This window comes from Chrysochloris asiatica, unplaced genomic scaffold (assembly GCF_000296735.1).
Source record: "Chrysochloris asiatica unplaced genomic scaffold, ChrAsi1.0 scaffold00014, whole genome shotgun sequence".
NCBI classification, from domain to species: Eukaryota; Metazoa; Chordata; class Mammalia; order Afrosoricida; family Chrysochloridae; genus Chrysochloris; species Chrysochloris asiatica.
Genome location: NW_006408532.1, coordinates 23,158,613 through 23,167,410, shown reverse-complemented (window position 1 = coordinate 23,167,410; position 8,798 = coordinate 23,158,613).

The following is an 8,798-nucleotide window of genomic DNA, read 5'->3' as shown; positions in this document are numbered from 1 at the left end:
TTTTAAAGAGAGTTGTAGTTTAAATGCTGGCCAAAAGCCTTTTACTTTTCCATATCATCCAGATAAAAGACTTTGACCGAAGAACAAGGCAGTTTGCTGAACTCTAGAAAGACATAGAGTCAAAGACCATAGTTTTTGCTTGGCCTATGTGCTTATCGTGGTTATGAATCGGGCTGAGAACCGCAAGGTCAGCAATTTGAAACTATCAGCTGTTCCGCAGGAGAAAGATGAGGCGTTCTGCTCCCATAAAGATTTACAGCCTCGGAAACCCTGTACAGGATCTCTATGAGTCGGAACCGACTCCACGGCACGCAACAACAACAACGTGTGCTTATAGGACCAGAAACAGTGGTTTAGTTCATTCCAACTGTTGATATTCATCCGTTTCAATCCTTATGATGTAAGGATGGATTTTAAAGTAACTACACCTTGCTCTGTTAAATTAAATGCTACTTAGATGTTTCTAAGAGTTATACCAAATCCACACCCAAAGTCTCCTTTGTAATTACAGATGATGTGTGTCTAGGTCAGGCAGGGGCTATTCAGATGTGACTGTAATCATTCTAGACTCTCCTTTCTTGTTTGCTTCCTCATTAGTTTCCATACGCCAGTAGATGGCACTAGTACCTTGGCCTCAGATTGCCTTGATCTGCTCAAATATAGTGATCCTTGGCACTCAGAGTGACACCTTAGATAGAATCATCACTAGGAATTGCCCCACCTATGAGATTTCAAATGCCTGCTACAAATAAGTCTTCTTGTGTTCCACTAGGGCGGAGTACACCTCACCATATGTGGCACCTAATGATACGGACTACAGCTCAACATAAAGACAACACAAATACTCACAAGTAGATCAATAGACAACATCATGATAAATGGAGAAAATTTTGACATTCTCAAGGACTGAATTTTATTTGGATCCACAATCAGTGCCCATAAATGTAGCAGTCAAGAAATCAAATGACATTTGCCAATTTTTGCATCTGCTGCAAAAGATAAACAAAGATGTCACTTTGAGGTCTAAGGGTCACCTCACCCAAGCTATGATATTTTCAATAGTCTCATAGACATGTGAAAACAGAACAATGAATAAGGAAGACCAAAAAAAAAAAAAAAATTGTTGTTAAATGCCATCAAGTCAGTTATGACTGCACAGTGTTTCCAAGGTGCAGCTGGTGAGTTTGAACTGTCAACATTTGTAGTTAGTAGTCCATTGATGATCTTACAGAGCCACCTCAGGACTCTAAAAAAGAATTGGTGCCTTTAAATTAGGGTGTGGGCCAAGTGTATTGAATATGCCATAGACTGCCTGTAGAATGAACAAATCTGTGTTGGAAAAAGTATAATTAGAGTGTTCCTTAGAAGCAAGGAGGGTCAGACTTCATCTCATATACTTTGGACATGGTATCAGGAGGAACCAGCCCTTGGAAAAGCATGCATCACACTTGGTAAAGGAGAGGGATCAGCAAAAAAGAGGAAGACCATGAATGAAATGAATTGGCACAGTGACTGCAACAATGGGCTCAAAGCAATTATTTTGAGGATGGTGCAGGACTAGGCAGTGTTCTGGTGTACATTGGGCCAATCAGTATGAGTTGGAACTGACTCAACAACACCTAAGGACAACATCATGACTACTTTTGCTTCCTCTTGTAGTTTTCACTTGACTTAGGCCAATCTTTTCCACCTTTTCTTGTTTAGAAGGTGATATCACTTCCTAATTTGCTGATAACTAAAAATCAAACCAGTTGTTTTAGAGTTAATTCTGACTCAGAGTGAGCCCATGTGTTTTGGAGCAGAACTGTGTTCCATGGAGTTTTCAATGGCTCTGGACTTTGGAAAGTAGTTCCCCAGGAATTTGCTGATAGATATCTGAATTTCCCCAGCTCCCTTTTTTTCTCACTGCCAACATTCCTCGTTCTTTCTCCTTGACTATTTGCTTCTCTCCTATCTCTAGGGAAAGTATGCCTCTCCTCTTGGCCTTTGTTAACTTTCCATCTCATGATCGGAATCTTTTATCCTCTGGATATTTTCCCATCAGTATTTCTGTCTTCACTCTCCTCCTGTCTTCATTCTCCAAACTACAAACAAGATCAGCTCTACCATAACTGAAAACCCTCCCAGATATTGTGCTGTGTCTCTTCTTTCCTTCAAATCCTCAAAATAAGTGGTTCTTCAAAGTTATTCCCCTCTTACTATTTGAAAACAAACTGGAGAAAACTTTATGACCTTGAAACTTATGTAAGAGAGTCTGTGTAAGACAGCTAAATGGGGCATCTTTCTCAAGTCTGCACGCCTCTTAATTTTACAGCAAACTTTGGCTTCAGAACAGATGAGAACAGAGGGCTCTGCCCCAATTTTCATATTTATGTAAATGTCCAATTAGTTATATAAACAAGTGCCCCCAGCCCTTGAAGGCATAAGTTTTCCACTGCACATTTGGAACTGAAGAAGTCAGAATCCAGGAACATGGTGAAGGTTTTTTTTTTTTTTTTTTTGGTTGTGGGAGCAGCAAATTCTTGTCATCTGTCTTTATTGCACAACGAAGCTGAATGTTTATGACAGGCGTGATATACAAAATTCTTAGAAAAATTCTCTGTTTTTAGTAGAGACTTTAGGGGCCAATATTTTGTTCTTCACTTTACCCTACAAGCTCTTCTTTCTGGCATCTTTATCCTGTCTTATCATGCCCAAATTGTCTTTCCACTCTGATCACGAAGTTTTCAATCCTATTCTAGTTGTTTCTTATCTCATAATATTTCATCTCTGTTCAAGAGATATATGAAAGAATCTGATGGCCTGGGGAGAAATGGTGACTCAAAAGTTGAAGAAACAGTTTAGAAACTTTCTAAGTAAATGGTTCATTTACCTTGTTCTACCTCTTGATACCAATGCAGAATGTGTTTGTACCAACAAGCACAAGTTATAAATTGTTATTGTTAGGTGCCATTGAGTCAGTGCTGGCTCATAGTGACCTTATGCACAACAGAATGAAACACTGCCCGATCCTTTACTAAATCATCCAGAATGTTGTTGTTTGGTGTGCATTCCTCAGATCACCATGATTAATTACATGTGATAGAGACTCACATGTTAATATTTTTAGGCTTAGGTGGCCAGAAGAGTGTCATTTCTTCTGAAGAAAATCCATACTTTCTTTTGGATTCTGTATGTTTTTGTTTGATTAGAGCTAAATTTGTAGTAGAGTTTAAGCAAATAAAGACTTTAAATAGATTAATAAACACATAAATAGATAGTTCATGATGTGTCTTTAGAACAACTTCTTATCCACAGTGATTAATAATAGCATTTGGAAGAAACGTAAATCAGTCTTGACTATTTCTCCAGCTAATTCCATAATCAACCATGGTCATCGAATTATCTGTTCTTCACACAAGGTCTATTTGTGTGGATTATCACTCTGATCCCAGAAACCTTAGTGTTTGACTTGACTCTACAATCAGAGTGCTAAATCAAATTGTACTGTCTTCTTTTCAAAGAAGTACTTTCCAACTTGAGATATTACTATATGAAGATAATTTTCATGAAAAGAAATCCACACATTTATTACTTTCCACTAGCTTCAATAAATGATAGGTAACACTTTCAGTTAATTACACTCTAATGAAATAAGTCAATTTTTTAAAAAGTTTCCTTAAGCAGGAACTTTTACAGCAAAGCTTAAAACAAGAGGCCATCCAATGAAACATCAACCTCTTCACTTTGAAGTATATGCAATGACATATAAATTTTTTTTAAAAAGGAAATGAGGGTAAATTGCTAAAATTTGATGAACTTAACCTATACTCATGGATGTAGTAGCTCAAAATACCAACAGAGATGGAAGGAGTCTTCACATCAAGTATCAATGCTATCCCCTCTGTATACAGGGTAGATAGGGATGGGCAACTTAGACATTGACTACATAAAATGAGGGGGCAATAGGGGCACAAAGTGACTGGCTTATAAGTTTTCAATAGGGAGTATAGTTTAAGAATGTGTGGGGGAAGATAGAGGCCCCAGTGAATAGTTTTCATCTTGTCTAGATGGGTCTAATGAAAAGAGATGGGGATAAGATTCTTATGATTCAATAGTGAGTAATTGTTATCATGACTAATCGTGACTGTCACAATTGTAAAGGCAGAAATTTTGTAGTAAAAATGGGGGAGTAGTTAATCTTATAGTCCAGAAACAAAGGACCCTAAGACCATCAAAGGAGAAGAGCACAAGCAGAATGAGGGACCCTATCCAGAGAAGCAGCGACACCAGAGATGGAGGCAGAGATGGAAACATGGAGAGAGGGAGCAGCTGAGTACTCAGATTCATGGAAAGAGAGGGACTGAGTGCTGGCAGCCAGGAGGAAGGCTTGCAGAATTATCTATTCTGGTTTAAAATATCATATATGCCTGAGTGTTTTTCTTAAAAGAAGAGCTAAAATAAATAGAGAGAAATACTGTTAGCTGATGGTACATGGAGGGGATTATAATCATTGTAATGAAACAAAGCATGATTTTTTTAATGTAAAACTGATAATCTGCCTGTAAACTCACTCAATTCACAATAAAAGCTTAAAAAAAAAAAAAGTGTATGCAATGAGTTTGTTCCATGACAGAACAATATTTAATTGAATCAGAAGAAGCCTAAGCATTGTGTGCCTCTTTGGGATGGACTTAAAGAGTATCAACAACCTCGGGAAGGCAGTTTGTGGAACTGAGCCCTGGCAGATCTCTTGGAGTAAAATTTGTCATAATGAAGGTGCTTGCTACATAAAAACCTCTGTGATCTTTTTTCTTTTTGTTGCTAGCTGCCTTTGAGTTAGAGTCCTGGTGTGGTGCTATATGCTAAGCTCTTGACCTCAAGGTTGGTTTGAACCAGAGGTTGGTAGTTCAAACTTACCAGCTACTCCTTGGAAACCCTATGCAGGGTCGCTATGAGTCAGAATCAACTCGATGGCACTTAACAACAACAACAACAAGCTTTGGGAGGCTCCTGACTCATGCTGACCTTATGCACAATGAAATGAAATGCTACCTGGTCCCGCACCATCACATGGGACTATTGTGACCCATAGGGCTTTCATGGACTGATTTTTGGCAGTAGATAGCCAGGCCTTTCTTCCTAGCTTGTTTTCATCTGGACGCTCCACTGAAACCTCCTTAGTATCACAGCAACCTACAAATCTCCACAGACAGATAAGTGGTGGCTGGCATAAGGTGCATTGATCAGGGACTGAACCAGGGTCTCTAACACAGAAGAGGAGAATCAACCACTGAATCACCAATGATCTCTTTGTTTTCCAGCAGGACCCACTAACAAAATAATATACATGTTAGGCAGCTAGCTGGAGTGTTCTACACACACAGCCCACAGTATCTAAGAACACCACTTCTCAAACCCCCTCTCTCATCAACAGCTTGCCCGCATTCACACCCTACCCACTTTCCTGACTGACAAGACATATCTTTTCTGATCCAATTGACTTTTCATTCCCAGGAAGTCAAAAGCCAGACTTTTCTTCCAAGGTACCTCTAGGTAAATTCAAACCTCAGACCTTCCTGTTAGCAGCTGATCAGTGGAAACCATTTGCATCACCCTGGAACTCCATATTCTAACAAAAGGAAGCAAACATTTTAAAGGCACTGAATATTTGATTGAAAGATCAGACATGGGAAAAAAAACTATGAGTATAATAATTGTCTGCAACTCATCAAAATAAATTTACAAAGCATATTGAATCTGTGAATGAGGAAAATCATGAGAAGTTTCTTGTAAGTGAGAGGATGGTAATTGAAAATATATTAATTCCAATTGAAAGTGTGTACAGTTTAGGCGTTTTCTCTATTTTGTGTTATTCTGCTATCCATGTGAGTGAGCCTAGAATTTCCATAGGTTTTCTGGTCTATTCAGGCCTCCTGTGGCTCAGATTTAAGATTCTTAACCCTTCTAGAAGGGCAACCACAATTTGTCAGTTTGTTGTACAATGGTGCCTTGTGTGCTGATGTAATGCCATCAGAGTAGAAAAGTTTCAGCCAAGTTTTCGAACTAAGACAGACTAGGAAGAAGGAGAGATGGATCTAGTTTGAAACCCTTAAGAATAAAAGCAGACCAGAGATGAAAACATTATAAATAGCAGCAGATCATTGTCATTAGCAAATGAAGGTCCCAAAAGTTTTACTCCAATCACATCATCCTGGTCAACTCTACTTTGAAGAGGCAGTTTTTCCCCAGTTGTATTTTGACTGCCTTCCAACCTGAAGACCTCATCTTCCAGCACGCTATCTGATACTCTCTGAAGGAGCAGTCAAGAAATCAAATGATGTAAATTATTAGGCAAATTCTGCAGTACCAGCTCTGTTTAAAGTGTACTAGAGCAAAGATACTAATTTGAGGACTAAGGTGTGCCTGACCCAAGCCATATAATCTTGTGTGAAAGTTGGATGATGAATAAGGAAGACCGTAGAAGAATTGAAGTATTTGAGTTATGGTGTTGGAGACAAATATGAAAAGTACCATGGACTGTCAGAAGAGCAAGCACATCTGTGTTGGGAAAACCCCGAATGCTGCTTAGAAGTCAGGATGGTGAGACTTTGTGTCTCATACTTCAGACATGTTATCAGGAGGAACCAGACCCTGGAGAAGGACATCAAGTTTGTTAAAGTGCGGGTCAGCAAAAAGAGGAGGTCCCTAACGAGGTTGGTTAGCACAGCATCAGCAATGTAATAACAATTGTAAGGATGGCGTAGGACTGAGCAGTGTTTTGTTTTGTTGTGAATAGAGTTGAGATGAGTCAGAAACAACTTGCAGACACCTAAAAACTACAACAACACTAGTGAGGTATGTATACCGCAGAGTGGTCAAGCATTTGAGATCAAAATGGCAGCCTTTACCCAAGGACAAAATTCGTAATGATTGGGAAAGCAGAAGGAATGGGAACAATCACCACAAGGAGAAAGTGGCTTAAGTGCCTTTACATTGAGGAGATTGCCAGCACAGAGAGAGCATCATGAAGTATATGATTTGGTGAACGGTCTGCTCTGTAACCCTTCACCCAATTCACACTAATAAAGTTAACAAAAGCATTCTTAACCTCAGATGTTCCCACCATTGGTGGCTGCAGAGGGGCCACTCTTATGGAATAAGTTGCAGAATCTTATGTTTTCCCATTGGGAATTGTGTGAGGGTAATACACAATGATGGATATAATTTGAGATAATAGGCTTGATTCTCTTTTGGGAAACATTATCGCCTACCCATGCAAGTCACATTAGGAGACATCAAGAAAGTGAATAACTTGCCAAGTGCTGATGAGCAGGCTAAAGACAAGACTCTCCTTTTGTGAGGTGCAAGGCAGGTTCAGGAGTCAGGACACAGGTGGTTGAAGAGAGTTTCTAATCAGCCCAGGAGTGAGTGTGGCCCTCTCAAATACTAAGGAGTGCATCAGTTACTGTACTTGGGAGACAATGGCAATGGAAGAGGAAATTATCAGGAATATGATCTGCAGAACCCTCAGACACTTCTGAACTAAACAAGGATCTTAACACACTGATCACTGAAACTTTTAAAGTCCTGCCTAAGGAGCTTAGTAAGATCAAATGTTCCTTATGATAGTTAACTCTCCACAGAACAGACATAAGAATGAGACTTGGTATCATCCACTTTTATTTCTCTTAGCAACTCAAAAAGCCACATTAACAGCATTTATAACTAGCTCTTATAACCCTTCAAAGCACCTCTGTGGTCGGTCACTTCCCCACTCCAGTGCCCAAGGGAGGGAACGTCCTCAAATTACCCTTGTTCTCCTCCTCAGTAACAAGCACAGAAGGGCTGACTTCATCTCTCCTCTCCCACACTCAGTCTCTCCTCAAGCCTTGCCTTCCTGGGTTAAGACATTTCAGCTTTAATGCTAATTAAGAGAAGAGTGGGGGGGTGGGGAAGTGGGGGGGGTGGGGGGGGGGAGGGGAAGGTGGAGCACAGGGCGGGGTGGAGATGATGAATTTGCATTCCAAGGCCTAGAGTGCTAGGCTTTCATTCTATACAATGGTACTGGTCTGGCTGCCATTAATTGGTAATCGGCAATTAGTATTTTATTGGGTCATCATTAACACCACAGTAGAAGCTGCCCTGCCAAGAGATGTGTCAGTTTGATTAGTGACAGGGTTGTATGAAACATGGCACCCAGAGTAGGTCCCTCCCTTAGTGCCTTAGCGATGGGGGTGGAGAAGATGCATTTGATGAGTCAAGCTCGCATGTGTTACTGGGAGTGACTAGACTGTGTTTTCAAAAAACAACCTAAATGTGGGGAAATGAGGTGGTGTAGTTGTCAAGCTCTTTGCAGTTAAATGAAATGTTGGAGGTTCAAACCCACCAGGGAGAAAGATATGGCAGATGGCTTCTATAAAGATTTACAGCCTTGGAAACTCTATAGGCAGTTTTACTCCATTCTATAGGGTCACTATGATTTGAAATTGACTTGATAGCAATGGAATTGGGATTTTTGCTTTGTTTTGTTTTTTAGTTGTGAAGACAGGGCAGAATACCAAAGTTTGCTGTTGCCTACTGTGTGTCAATGAAGCAGGAAGTGTACTAAGTGGGGGTCCTGGTGTGATGCTATAGGATAAGCACTGGACTGCTAACAGAAAGGTGTGTGGTTCAAACCCACCCATCACTCCTTGGAAACCCTATACAGAGTTGCTGTGAGTAGGAACTGATTCGGTGGCACTTAACAAGAATGACCTAAAGTACACATTTTGGAGTCAGCCTCATTTGGGAGCAATGTGGGCTCCATTCTCCAGCTA